This window comes from Cryptotermes secundus, unplaced genomic scaffold (assembly GCF_002891405.2).
Source record: "Cryptotermes secundus unplaced genomic scaffold, Csec_1.0 scaffold245, whole genome shotgun sequence".
NCBI lineage: Eukaryota > Metazoa > Arthropoda > Insecta > Blattodea > Kalotermitidae > Cryptotermes > Cryptotermes secundus.
The window spans coordinates 1,509,822-1,524,512 of record NW_019736398.1 but is presented as its reverse complement, the minus strand read 5'-3'; the positions used below and the strand labels follow the sequence as shown (position 1 = coordinate 1,524,512).

General features: G+C 42.5%; 1 protein-coding gene and 1 pseudogene across 1 annotated transcript in view; one reads left to right on the top strand and one right to left on the bottom strand.

Moving 5' to 3' along the window:
• LOC111869823 overlaps positions 1 to 14,691 on the top strand; it is a 621,461-nt gene that overhangs the window by 290,376 nt on the left and 316,394 nt on the right. The window lies entirely within an intron of this gene.
• LOC111869825 lies at positions 11,993 to 12,040 on the bottom strand (annotated as a pseudogene).

Here is a 14,691-nt window from a genome sequence, read left to right as displayed (position 1 = left end):
GTGTTCGGTAAACTTAATGAAACCGAACCTTAGTAAAACCAATGTTATTTCCTTTTCCAGGAAAACTACTGTTTTGAAATATCAATACAGACTCGGAAATTTTTTTATTTTGCGAACTGATAGTATTAAGGATCTTGGAGTACTTATCGATTCAAAGCTTCACTTTCATCAACATGTAGATATTTTATTTTCACAAACTATGAAATTACTAGGATTAATTCGCACCATTACGTTTTCCTTCTCTACCTTAGACAGTCTTTTGATGCTGTATACTGCTTTAATCAGATCCAAACTGGAGTACGCTTCTGTTGTTTGGAATTCGATAACGAATACTGACTCCAACAAACTTGAGCGTATACAAAGAAAATTTGCAGCTCTCTGTCATAATAGATTTTTTAAAGATATAGATTATCATTATTTTAGTATTTTGGATAAACTAAATCTGCAAACCTTGGATGTCAGACGGCGTCATATTGATGCTTTGTTTTTAATAAATGTTTTTAGAGGCACAACATATTGCTCCTCTGTCCTTGATGCGGTCGGTTTGCGGGTTCCTTCTCGGAACATTCGAAATTTTTCTACATTTAGCTGTTCTTTCAGTCGCTGTCCCACAGCTAGATGTGTTGTTGCTGCAAATTTTGTTTGCGAACTTGTAGACATTTTTAGTAAATCTAGTTTAAGTTTGAATTGTTTAGTTTGATAATTTTTGTCCTTTTGGTTGTTTTTTACTATTTGCACTGTCTATTTAACTTGTCACTGGCTTTTGAGCTAAGTATGCAATTAGTTTTTTGCTGTTAATTGTTTTTAATTTTCCAAATACTTAACGTTTTTGACCTGTTATTATCTATGTGTGTATTGTCTTGATTTTTATTATTGTCTGTTGTTTGTTGTTTTATATTTTCCGTGCTGACTCTGTAATTGGCCTCCGCTGTTGAGTTCGGCACGTAAATAAATAAAGCATTGAATTGAATTGAATTGAATTATTATTATTATTATTGGGGGGGTTCCATTATTATTATTATTATTGGGGGGGTTCCCCATGCACCGCGACCAGTTGTTGATCTATTGTACGCCCCCCTTTGATATTCTACCAGTCTCCATAACCTACCGGTACTAGTGCGTGCTATCAGACCCGCTGAACCAACGAGGTCGGACCTCGGTACTTTGATGCTTCCCCCATCTACCAGAGGCATTGGAAACTACTTGGGCGGGAAATTGTTGCCTAATTTAGCTCAGAGGTCTCCTACAGACATGAGGTTCTTTTACGTGCCATAAATCTACGACACGGGACACACGGCTTAATGTCCCTCCCGGAGGACTTGTTCCCTGAATTTTTCCGCCCTTAAAAATTTATCTTCTATATAGTCTTGTGCTTATTTAACGAAGATCCCTTAAGTAATTATGCAGTGTCATATGAATTGGGACGATGTTCATGAAAGGCAAGTAAGTAAGGGTTAAGAGGAGAACAGTCAGCGCCTGCTTTACAATAGCCGGTAATCCGAACGAGGTTTAACCTCGATCTCTCGCATTTAATCTGCACAGCTATAGCATGCAGTCTATACGCGAAACTGCATAGTCTATTTGAAAGCTCTGTCCCACGATTCGCATGACTGCTGTAGAGACCCGCCGCTACAGCAGCTAGATGTTAGCCACCACCACCCATTGTAAGAATGCGATCCGAATGTTACGTACCGGATACTTTAGTTTCCAGCAAATCTCACTGAACTGTAGCGGAAGTTTGGGTCATTTGCATCGGAAGCCACTGATTGAACCGCAATTCGTGTTCGTACCCCGTGACGTCGTCAGATAGGGTTAATATGACGGGCAGGAAGGTAGGTCCGTCCGCATTTAAGTAGTGTTATATGCCATTGGTTGCGTCTTCCTCACTCCATCTTTTATTTAGATATCCTTTGTAACTGTAGATTGTGGGCCGTCAGTTGTACCTTCCAGTACTCTCCTGTTATAAGCTGGTCTGAAACCTGGATTGGTACCTCGTTATCGCCAACTTTTTTGTCTTGTGGTTTACTTACCTTCATCGCACTTGGAAATTTATGTCATCAAATAGTGACGACTCGAAACTTTCATGAGTCTGCGTAAAATCTGATGTTGCCTTAGCGGACTTTTTTTAAGTTTAGTGTTTCCTGTGCTTGAAAGTTAGCATTGAATAAGCTGTGTTTGCTAGTGAAATTAACAAAATTGTGTACATATACAGCGGCCATTTAACAGGCACTTTCGGAAAAATTATATGTTAGCATCCATGCTCCATTATTTATTGCAGTATGCTTAGATGTCTTTTGAGTATTCATATAAGGTCAGAATATTTATGTTCTTATATAAAATTGCGTTTTATTGAAATATTATATTGTAACATATATTCATTTCTAGGCAACGGGTCGCTAAACACTCCCACAACACACGTGCACACAACAATAGGACTTCTCTTATTAGGCAACGGCGCGGAAGCGGTGTTTTTGTGTGGTCCGCGCCACGCATTCAAACACGTGATACGTGTTTTCTATAGGTCTATATAAGGAAGCCATTTTGAATAAACCGCGTGAAGGCAGGGTAGAATACCTCCACCGTGGCCCTGCGAGTCGTAGGACGCGACGAAAAGGGAAGTCTCAAATCTTTGACAGTAAAATATGGTCTCGAGTCCCAAGGGACTCGGCCCCAGATAAGACCTGACACCAAGCTTACTCACCATCAGTCGCATTGTGGCATTGGCTTAGGAACAACAGCGTCAAGCGAATGGGAATACAACGGCATACAGCGGAAAAGGTGTATCGGACGTAGATTGTTTTGTTTTTCTCTAAAACTTTTGTTCGAAATCTTTTTCGCTCTCATAGATGCTTAAGAAGTTACACTTTAATGGCGCAGAAATGCGTGTAGGTATCATGTAAAATATCTGTCATTGTTACCCGAATTTAATCAAAATTGCATTATATCGTCAAACCTTATTGAAAATATTTATATACGGTATTTTCATGAAAATCTGTATACCGAATGGCGCATTGTTTCATGAATACCGACCGACGGAGTGACACGAACTTAACGATTTTAATAGGTGTCCCGCAGAGTTACTGAAGCGCCTAAAGACGTGAAAATGTGAAGCAAGTTCGCATGTATCTGACTTCGGCAGTTGATTTGCTGTTCAATTTCTCCCTGCTTTATCCGCAAAATATGTAATTGTTGCTTCCTTCAACCTGTCTCAACATGGCTGCCAAGAAAAATTCCTTCCCCTGGCCCGAATCGAACGTCGGTCGTCAAGCCCATAGTCACTCGATCTACTGACTGAACCAATCAGGAATGACTGCGATTCGCCTATAAATATTTGCTTACCGCCTCCTGCGAGCCGATTGTGTAGAAGATGTGGGAGCCTCAACATCTCACAGCTCTGTGGGCCTCCACGGCCTGTTACAGGGATGGCTTTACTTTTATCGTCTCACACAAATGGGGGGTGGGGGGAGCCAGGCAGTAGCATAGTTGGTTGAAGCACTTTGCTACAAAGCGGAAGGTCGCGGGTTAGATTCCCGATGAGGTCATTGGATATTTCAGTTGACCTAACCTTCCAGCCGCAATATGGCCCTGGGATCGACTCGACCTCTAACAGAAATGAGGACCCGGAATCTTCCTGGGGGTAAAGAGCGGCCGACGCTTAAGGCNTGACAACTTCACCGCCATCTGTGAGCCGATTGTCTAGAATATGGAAGCCTCGAGGTCTCACCACCGCATGTGCCTCTACGGCCGTCTTACACGCATAGCTTTTTCCTTTTTTTTTTTTGACATCACACAAACGGAGGGCAAGTGTGTATGCCACATAACACAGCATCTGGCGGCTTTGTCGCTGTGTTTGGGGAATGCTGGTTTCGAATCCCCGCATGTAAACACGTTGCTGTAAGCTAGCCTGTAACTAAAACCATGTATCTTTCAAGTGAAAGCAGTTCAGCTGCTATTGCTGCTATGATGTCCGGAGGTTCATTAGCGTGTTCACAAAGTTATCCGTTGGCCCTTACTCTGAACCAGGTGTCTAAAGCCCACGCTGTTACATCCCCGTTTCGTTTAAGACCCGTTTTAGTAACATCCTCCCATCTACGCCCAAATGCCCGAGATGATCTCTTCGCTTTAGGTTTATGGCTAAAATGCTGTGTTGCAAATTATTGCTATCATCATCATCGTCCTAATTAAAATGAATCATTCAGTGACAAATGAAAGTGCACAGTTTCCTACAAATTGAACTGTAGTGACCACAGCTCGCGATGTAGTGGTTTGTGTTATTGTTAGTGTTTTGAGCACCCCGAATTGAATCTCTGCTGGGTGATCGGCTGTCATAAGTGATGATTTTCGTTTTCATTTCCATTTTTTTATATCTATAAGTTGTATTTTAAAATGGCCCACGGCCTTTCATTTCCGCCTGTCTTCCAGATCTTCATTCATAGTCACTTTACCATTTTCCATTCGGTTTAAATAAATCGCAGACATTCATCGTCGTGATGCAATAAGCAAATAGTGGCATTCAAGGTGCAAGCAGATGAGTCGTCGACATTGTTGCATTTCCGTGAAGCTAGGTAGCGCGCGGGTATGTGCCTTAGGTGTCAGTTGTAGTAAGTACAAAGCAGCCAGTCCGTAGGTAGTGAGGTGCCATGTTGGCTGCGATAACCTTTGGGGTTACTTACCGGCAGAATGACAGGAAAAAGGAAGGCGTGTCTGAACATGTTAGTAGATACGCGTTCGATAAGGTGTAATTGTTGTGCCGCTGCCAAGTTGTCGGTGGGATGCTTCGTACCGCTGCGCAACACAAATAGACTAACGGGAGTCCCGGAAATTAACAGTTTCACGAGACGAGGAAGTACGTTTTGTAACATCAGCGCTATACTTTGTTAACAATGATACTAGAACAAATTTGTTAATTGTTTATTGACATTTATCGATATATTGTATAAATCATGCTGTTATCTTCTCGCTATCCTATATATTTTCACGTATAGGTTTTGTGCGTGGCTTATAGACGGGTTCTGGTTTGGATGCTTGGATTTATTGACACATTATACATTCAGCTCGGGACTACAGGCAATTATAACGCCATCCCTGATCCACACGCTTTACAGTTCATCGTTACATACATACGCACTAGGGTTCTCAGTCTTCACTAGTCGTATCCTGGCAACCGATTTATAACAGTCTCTCTCTCTCACACATCAATTTACACATGAAATCTTTTCACAGCCTAACTCCTTTCTTCTTCTGCAACTTCCAACTCAATTCAGTTCGTCTCCTTCCAAGCTCATATTCTGGCAGGCTGGCGTCTCGAACACAACTAACTCTTTTCAGCGGAACTATTCTTTATAACCACTTTGCATGGACCATTCAGAAGAAACAGCCTCTCTAATGTTGGTAAGGCGAGTTTACAGCGCCGTTGCATAGCAGCGGAAGTCACTCCCTTGTTGCTTGCGTTTTCATTGCCACGGGATGTGTTTACCGCGTTGTTGCGTAGCAATGAACGTCTATTCTGAATTCACTATTCCGGCTTTCGGGCGTCATGTCACAATCTCGAAGTGTAGGCTCTAAACGGTACTGACGATGGTGTATAACACTTGCAATTACGGGGATTTTGGACTTTGCTCGTCTTCTGGTATTCAGAAGAACACAACGTTTTGGAAACTGGATTCGTTTCCGTCCTCAGATGAGGGGGTGGTTCCGGAACCAATAGGGTAGGTTTCTTCCACCCCCTCACCTGAGAACGGAAACGTCCAGTTTCGGAAGCATTGCGTGTTATTGAAAACAGGGCAATGGGGAAAGTCCAAAAACTCCGTAATCCCGAGAATATGTCGACATGTCTTAAGTAGTGCTCCTACTTTGTATTCTTGGGGCCCTGGGTTCAAATCTGAGTCCAAACACTGGCTGTGCTAACGTGTTTCTCGTCGGGTTTTCTACTCCGTTTAGATAAATGCTGGAATACTGCCGTACCTTCCGCATCCTTTGGAATTCATTATTATCAGTCGAAGCTATGCAATATGGGGAACTGAAAACGTCATTAAATATATCAAAACAAAAACAATCTCCCTGGTTTTAGTCCGCAATCGAACTATACCGAACGAGCGACCGCCGCTTGTCGGCGAAGTTAGTGCCAACTTCAGCGGATAGAGTGTGTTGCGTGGTCAGCGCAACGAATCCCCACGGCCATTAATTTCGGTTTTCTAGACCAGAGCCGCAATTTCCTTTAAATAGCTCCTCAATTATCACGATGCTGAGTGAACCCACTACTTCTCAGGAAAAGTCTGGTAGCGCCGGGAATCGAACCCGGGACCTCTGGAACTCTAGCCAGAAACTCTGACCACTAGACCACAGAGGCGGTCCATTAAGTATATGAGGAACAGTTGAAATAAAAGACATGTCAAATGAGACATCCTAAGTTGACTTGATTTTGCTGTTCACATTTTCCAGTTTTGTACTGTACCTTATAGTAATGGCGTAGGCCTGAGCTGGATCCTCTGTCCAGTGAGTTATACCGGGAATCCGGAAAGTTCCGTGCCTTTGTTTAGTTCATAGTCTGAGTAGGTAAGTCAGCAAATCCGTCAATGCTACAGAATGCAGAATTAGAGAATTACTTACTTATGGAGCTGAGTCCTTCTTAAGAAGCTGCCAATTGTGCATCTAATCAAGAACTTCCCAGCATTTTATGGAACCCGAAGGTTCATTGCCATGTTCATAAGAGCCCTCCACTGGTCTCTATCCTGACCCAGATAAATCCAATCCATACCATCCCATGAATTAACATTAGCAAATCTACTATGCTGATGACAAAATGAGTTTGCAGTTAATTTTAGAGCACTGCTTTTGTGGTATGTATTGTGATGTATTTGAGGACACTAATACAAATATTCGCAGAAATACAATATGTATTCTGTCCATTGTTTGGAGTGGAAAGAAATCGCTTCATTCTCCTTATTCTTTTTAGGAGAGAATTCTTAATTTTATTCAATGTCCCCCCGCCCCCTCTTCCTCTACGCAGCCGTCCTGTGAGACTCGTGACGTTTGCTGGTAGGCATATCGGGCATATGTTAGACTCCCTTTATGTGACAGCTGGCCCCTTTATGTTGACAAGCATGGTACTTTCAGCTAGCACACGCAAGCGCAGATGGAAATACATATGACATACCGACTTGCCATACCTCTTTAAAGAGTAAGAAAATTAACCGTCGTAAATCGCGCACCGCTGTAATGTGTTTAAGTACGGTCCGGGCCTGGTCTCTTACCGGTAGGATTGGTCGTGCCACAGCTCAGAAAGTTAGTTGCCGGCTTCAAGTTCAGGTCATGTGGGATTTGTGGTGGACAAAGTGGCACTGGGGCAGGTTTTCTCCGAGTACTTCGGTTTCCCCTGCCAATTCTCATTCCACCGAATGCCTCACATTCATCGTCATCTATCGTCTGGGGCTGGGACAATAGGCCAATTAGTGACCGACGTACCGAGTGGACTCAGTCTCACCCCACCCCAAGAAACTAAAAAAAAAACCGCCGGTAGGACGAACGACAGCGTCGAACAGCGATAGCAACAGTCTGTTTCTTTGGGATGCCGAAAATGAACTTGTCTCATGGCGGATTCACTACAGAAATTAATTTTATATTTAATTACAAATTCGAAAGCTGAGGACAATATACATCTACTGAGCTCGTTAGATAAGTATTTATAACTTTTAATTTTCTTTTTGTTTCAGTGCCGTAGAAAAACTGTACAGTTTTGTGGTATTCATTCGCCTTGTGTTTATTTTTGATTAGGAGTTCCTTCAGGACTTTTTTTAGGGCAATAGAGTTTGCGCAGATAAAAAAAGGGGGAAATCTGACTTAGGGTGTTGGTAATTACACGATTCTCACTTTTCATCCGTGAAGTGGATAGTCAGGATGCAAGTGCTGCAAGTCTAGAGTGCACGTAGCTTTCCACTTGTGATCTTGTTTAAATGGGAATCATTTTCTGAGGCGATTGCAAGAGGTTCGTATTGGGATCGGCCGAGTGATATAAATTGAAGTACGTTCTGTGATTTGGAAGTAGGGTGGGCTTAGTGATGAGCCATTCTTCAGATTGTATGAATGCTCTCTTCCTGATAGCACGTCGTGAAGTCGTGACTTGATTTCACTGTTTCCTTACGTGACACTTCTGCGGAGTGAGTTTATCCTTCGTGGTATCGAATCTGACTTGTATTTTGGTAGATTCAGTTTCGTATCCCGGATATGTAACTATTAGAATTTTATTGATAGCGCCTAACCTACTGCTGGCCGGTCACGGTACCCGAGCGGTCTAAGGCATGCACTGTCTTCGCTCGCTCGGAAGCCGGGATCGTGGGTTCGAATCCCACTCAGGGCATGGATGTGTCCGTTTTTCTGTTTGTGTACAGGTAGAGGCCTTGCGACGAGCTGATCACTCGCCCAAGGAGTCCTACCGAATGTGTAAGATCTAGTAAACGGAAGTGAAACGGAGAGTTTCATGGAGGTAGGCCTAGCCCCAAACTGGAGCTGCAGCGTCAAAAGGGGAAATAAAAACCTACTGCTGGGACATGAAAAGGAAATAAATTATGGGAACTTAGGGAACCTCCAGAAAATTTATTCAATGTTGTGAATCATCAGTTTCATAGAAACTAACAGCCGTTTGTTTGGTTTTTTCTATAATACGTTCTGATATCTCTTTCCGTGGATATATTATTTCCCGATGACCGTATTGTCGCGTGTTTGCTAGGCAACGCGACAAGAAATTTTGTGGGTTTCGGATTTGAACGAATATTTATTTAACATTCATTTTTACACTTACAGTTATTCACAACTTATAACGTCTTCGGACGTTTCCTCTTCCATGTTACGACACTTTCGCACCGCAGTTCTCGGCGAAGTGTCTTCTGCTCTAGTCGGATGAGAACCCTTCTCTGCTCTTGCCGAATGCCAACTCTACTCTTCTAAGGTCAAATAAAAACTGAACTAGTCTCTTGTCGCAGTTTGACTGCACTCCGACCCAATAGGGAATACCATGTCGAAGGGTTAACCTCGCCCGCTGCTATCGAAACGCTGCTTCAAACAACTCGTTTCTTGGATATTGCCAGCCGTTGTTGTATTAGTAGTAGCGCTAACAATAGTAGTAGTAGTAGTAGTAGTACAAGTAGCAGCAGTAGTATTCATACGTACAACGTCACTTCGGAAACGAGTGAAAGTCGCCCCACCCCCGATTGTGTATTTTCGAAATTTGTCGTTTCCTATTTTGCATACCATTTTGATCTTCATGGTAATTCATTTCAGGGGTTAGAAATGTAATATTACAGATTGTAAACACATTTATATGTAGCTGAACGGACAAACTACCTTCCTTCTGTTTCGTAAATATTCACAGCATTGGAAAGATGTTTCAAATGCTCTATGCCATTCTTCACTCCATTTCCGGTATCTCGTCCTTGAGGAAATGTACGGGATTCGATTCGGCCGTCGTGTAAACTGTGAATTATATTAGACCGATACAAACCGAAACTAAATTCATCGATCATTCTTATTGTAATCACCAAGTATTTAATTCATGGAAACCCGTTAGATAGTTTCAGAGGTCAGATATACCGACGAACGCACACTACGACCTCCTAATTACATGTTTATTTTTTTGCAACCAGATGCCTCTGCCCAAGGATGGCACTCAAAATCGCGGAACTTTCCATTGTAGAACAGCGGTTCCCTCTTCTTGTCGCCTGTTTCCTGTTTGGCTTACTCTTCGATCCTGAAGATGGAGGTAACTTCTGTCCTCCGAAACGTCGGTGGACTTCATAGGACTGCATGGCGTTACATCCCAGAAGATGTTGCTTTGTATACTATCTGTATCTGACAGTCCTGTTCGTAGGAAACTGAACGCAGACGTTCCGACTGGCCACAGAGGAACAAAACAACTTAATTACACCAGACATCATAACTAGTAACGTGTTAAGTGAAGGTTGTCACGATCCGTCACTGCGGTGTTCCCTCGGTGTACACTTAGAGTTAGCGGAAGGTCGGAATACCGGGTAATTGCCTGCATAACAGGAAAGCAAACTGAGAATTTGCATTCTATGTAGTCATTGGATAAAAAGACATGAGAGGAACCTGTACAGATCCACGTACGCGTAGGTACATTTCCCGAGTTCATGCACCACACGTCTGTTGTAGTGCTTGCCACCTCTCTCAAGAACTTCGGGAGTCCAGAGATCAAACGGGGACCAGTTGTAATGACTGTGGTGGTCACTTTCCTCGTTCCAACCGGAGAATGTGTTGAAACAGTGGGAATTTTTAAATTTCTTTCTGTCGCCCTACATCTTAGTTTATCGTTGAACCAATTTTACAAGAAGGGCTGTAAAACTGACTGTAGTAATCATCGTGAGATATCACTGCTATCGACTTCATACATAATTGTATCCAATATTTTTCTCTTAAGGTTAAGTCCGTACATAGACAAAATTAATGGGGATCATCAATGTGGATTTCGACATACCAGGTCAAATACTGATTATATATATATATTTTTTTTTTGCATTCGTCAGATATTGGGGAAAAAATGGGGGTGTAGTGAAACAGTACATCAGCTATTTACAGACTTCAAGAAAGCCTATGATTCAGTTAGGAGGGAAGTATTGTACAATATTCTGATAGAGTTTGGGTTACTCATGAAACTAGTTAGGCTGATTAAAATGTGTTTAAACGAAACGTATAGTAAAGTCCGTGTAGGTAAATATTTGTCTGATAAATTTCCTATCCAGAATGGTCTAAAACAAGGAGATGCTTTATCGCCACTCCTTTTCAACTTTGCCTTAGAATATGCCATTAGAAAGGTCCAAGGAAACCAGGTGGGACTGAAATTAAACGGGACACATCAGCTGTTGGCCTATGCCGATGATGTGAATCTACTGGGTGATAATGTAGATACCGTAAAGAAAAACACACAAACTTTAATTGACGCAAGTAAAGAGGTTGGTCTAGAAGTAAATACAGATAAAACTAAGTATATGTTGCTGTCTCGTCACCAAAATGCAGGGCAAAATCATGATGTGATAATAGGAAACAGATGTTTTGAAAATGTGGCACAGTTCAGATATTTGGGAACGATGATAGCAAATCAAAACCCGAGTCAGGATGAAATTAAGAGGAGACTGAACTCGGGTAATGCTTGCTACCATTCAGTCCAGAACCTTCTGTCTTCTCGTTTTCTGTATAAAAACATAAAAATTAGAATATAGAAAACTATAATTTTGCCTGTGGCTGCGTATTAGTGTGAAACTTGGTCTCTGACATTAAGGGAGGAACATAGACTGAGAGTGTTTGAGAACAGGATGTTCAGAAAATCTGGTCAAATGAGTGATGCGGTGACAGGAGGGTGGGATAAACTACATAATGAGGAGCATCACAGTTTGTACTGGTCGCCAAGTATAATTAGAATTATTAAGTCCAAGGGGGATGATTTGGGCAGGGCATGTAGCTAGTTTAAGTAAGTTAAGGTAAAGGCAAGTTTGTCCCTGTGCTTAAGTAATTAAGCACTACGCCACGAAGGCGTATGTGAGATTGGATATATAGATGCACATTTTCTTGACCTCGGCTGGAGATGAGTGTCAGCGTCACGCTCCTGCGGCTCTACCCCCGGGGAAAGAGCCCACGGTACTCATTGGATAAGAAAATTCTTGACCCGTAGCCACTCGCTATGCCGACTGCGCTGTCTCATTTCGCTTAGTGGGGGGTGGAGTCCAACTGGGTCCACTCTGCACGGCGGTCACTGATTGGCCTATTTTAGCCAGCCCCAGGTGATTATGTTGGTGGAGAATTTGGTGGAATGAAGATTGGCAGGGAAACCGAAGTCCTCGGAGAAAACCTGGCCCAGCGCCACTTTTTCCACCACAGATCCCACTTGACCAGACCCGGGATCGAACCCGGTCCGCCGCGGTGGGAAGCCAACGAGTAACCGCTTGAGCTATGGCGCGCGCTATCTCCTACTCATACACATGTTCCCCTCCACGGAAATCTTTAGTAAAAGACGAAAGATTTAAACGCATTGAAGTAATGTAGTTAAGTAGATGCAAAATTATTCTGCATGAAACAAACCTGTAATGAAGGCTAATTTCCGCTTAATGTTGTGTCGTAGGAGCGACTAGTGATACGGCCAGGATATTTTGTAATGAATGATCGGCTCTTCTGAAATTATCACTCGACGTATATGCAGACTTACAAATGCAAAAGTTTGTATGATATTGGCTAAATTTCACTTAATCTATGTTCCATATTTCTTACATGTTTACGCAATACTAGGACTTCAATATATGATTGTTTAAATTGCTGCACTCTGTTGTAGCACTTCATTTCGCATTCGAAGTGAAAGTTTCGTTTTTTTTAAAACGAAGTTGGATCCTTCTTAAATGAATGTTGAAAGGATGTTTTCGTTGGCAGCAATGTACATACGAAGTGAAGAAAGCAGTCTTCTGGGATTTGGCAGTCTGCTTTTACCGGTTCTCACGGTCTCTTAGCTTGCAGATTTCTTATATTTTTCTTCTACCCTGAAGATGGAGGCGATACGTTCCTCCGAAACGTCGGTTAACACCACATATACACGGTGCCAAATCCCAGAAGACTGCTTTCTTCATAGTCACCGCCGTGAAAGCCTCAAATCTTACATACATACGAAGTGTTTCATTTACAAGACCGCTTTATATATATGTACATCAAGCGCTTGTCTAATTCTATGCGGTGTTCATACTCAATATTCTGGAATGATTCAGCACTCCACAGCACCAGAATGATATCTCCACGTCTTGGCATTCTTTGCGTTTGTCAGAGCACTGTATCCTTATCATGTATAGCGCATTCATCATTTGGAAGCAGTGGTTTGCGATCGACGGATTCAGTTTGTTAATGGTTTAATAGGCACTCTGTATTTCGTCGAATTGTTTTATTCACTAACGAAGCTGAGTTTATTCTTCGTGAATGAGTAATGTGCGTAACACACCTTCATTTTCGGAAGTGAATCCTCACAAAACGATACAGGGTAATTTACAATAGCCAGTTGAATTCAATCCATACCACCTCATCCTGTTTATTTTAAGGTTAATTTTAATATTATTCTCCCACCTGTTTCTAGGTCTTCGTAGTGGTATATTTCTTTCTGGCTTTCCCACCAAAACCCAGTACGTATTCCTGTTCTCTCCTATGCATGCTACATGTCCTGACCATCTCATCTATATGTCGAAACACGATCTCTAAATCGTTTACAATGGCTGGGAATAGACTTAGTTATGCAAGAATATCTAATGGTTATATTTTCCTCTGTTGCAGGTAAGTGCGTTATGAGCCTTCTACTGACAGAAGTGGATGTCCCCGAAGTTACAAGTAAGTTCTGTATGATGATTGTTAGGTATTACAGTGCATACTTGTGTCAGAACGTTTATTGAGCCTAACTAGAGAATTCTAACGGACTAGGATCATGATTATTTTGTCGGTAGCAGAATATGTTTAGGTTTCTTTATGCATTTTGTTCTCTGGAACGAAATTGTAATGATCCATGATGTGGTAACCTGTAGACCGCTGCACGCGCTAGTGGCCGGTAGTATTAATGTTGCCGGTGGGCCGATCTAGTCTCTCTGTCCTCAACTGTCGTCATATTCATGAGATATACTTATTTAGAAGGGATCCTTAAAACCTGTATTTTGTACTCTTTGGTATAGGATTTTGTGTAACACCGTTAAACGCGATTGAAGATCGGAGTCCAACGCAACTTTCTACGCAGTTATTCCCGTACTGAAATAAAGTGAGATGTACAGAAAATGTAGGCCTAAGCATGCAGTTCAGTAGATCTGATTTTTTTTCCCCCTTGGCACTACAGCCCCAGTGGGCCTAGGCCTACCTCCATGAACTTCTCCGTTCACTTCGGTTTTTCTAGATTTTACACATTCGGTAGGACTCCTTGGGCGGGTGATCAGCTCGTCGCAAGACCTCTACCTGTACACAACCAGAAAAACGCACACATACAAACTAAACATCCATGCCCTGAGTGGGATTCGAAACCACGATCCTGGTTTCCAAGCGAACGAAGACAGTACATGCCTTAGACCGCTCGGCTACCGTGACCGGCCAGTAGGTCTGATTAGTGTTAAAAGAATTCCGTACTTATGTTACCCTGTTCTTGAATAACGGTCCGGTTTCTTGGAGTTGCCGCAACAAACCTGTGGGCGTGTGTGCAGGGACGTGTAGGTGAAGGTGATTTGAGCAAGGCCGTAACGTAAGAGTTCTGGATGCAGAAGGTGCACAGTCGATGCACTTATTAGCTGTGAAGCTGCGGAATACGAATGAAAGGTAGTCACTGTAACAGTACAAAATATTACGTAAAGAAATACGTGTAGCTTTACACGAGAACAAAGAGTAAAAGAAAAAGTTGTCCTTGTCCATAACTAATTAAGCACTACACCGTGAAGGTGTATGGAAGAGTGGATGTATAGATCCACGTTTTCTTGACCTCGGCACTAGTTGGAGGAGAGTGGTCAGTTCCACTCCCCGGTTACTTCCCCCCCCTGCCGAAAAACGCCACATACCCATTGGATAGGAGGCTGTGTATGCCCCGGAAGCGGTCTGGATGACGTGGAGAAGAGAAAATTCCTGACTGTACCGACTTCTTTGTCGTCCAGCCCGTAGCTAGTCGCTATACCGACTGAGCTATGCCTG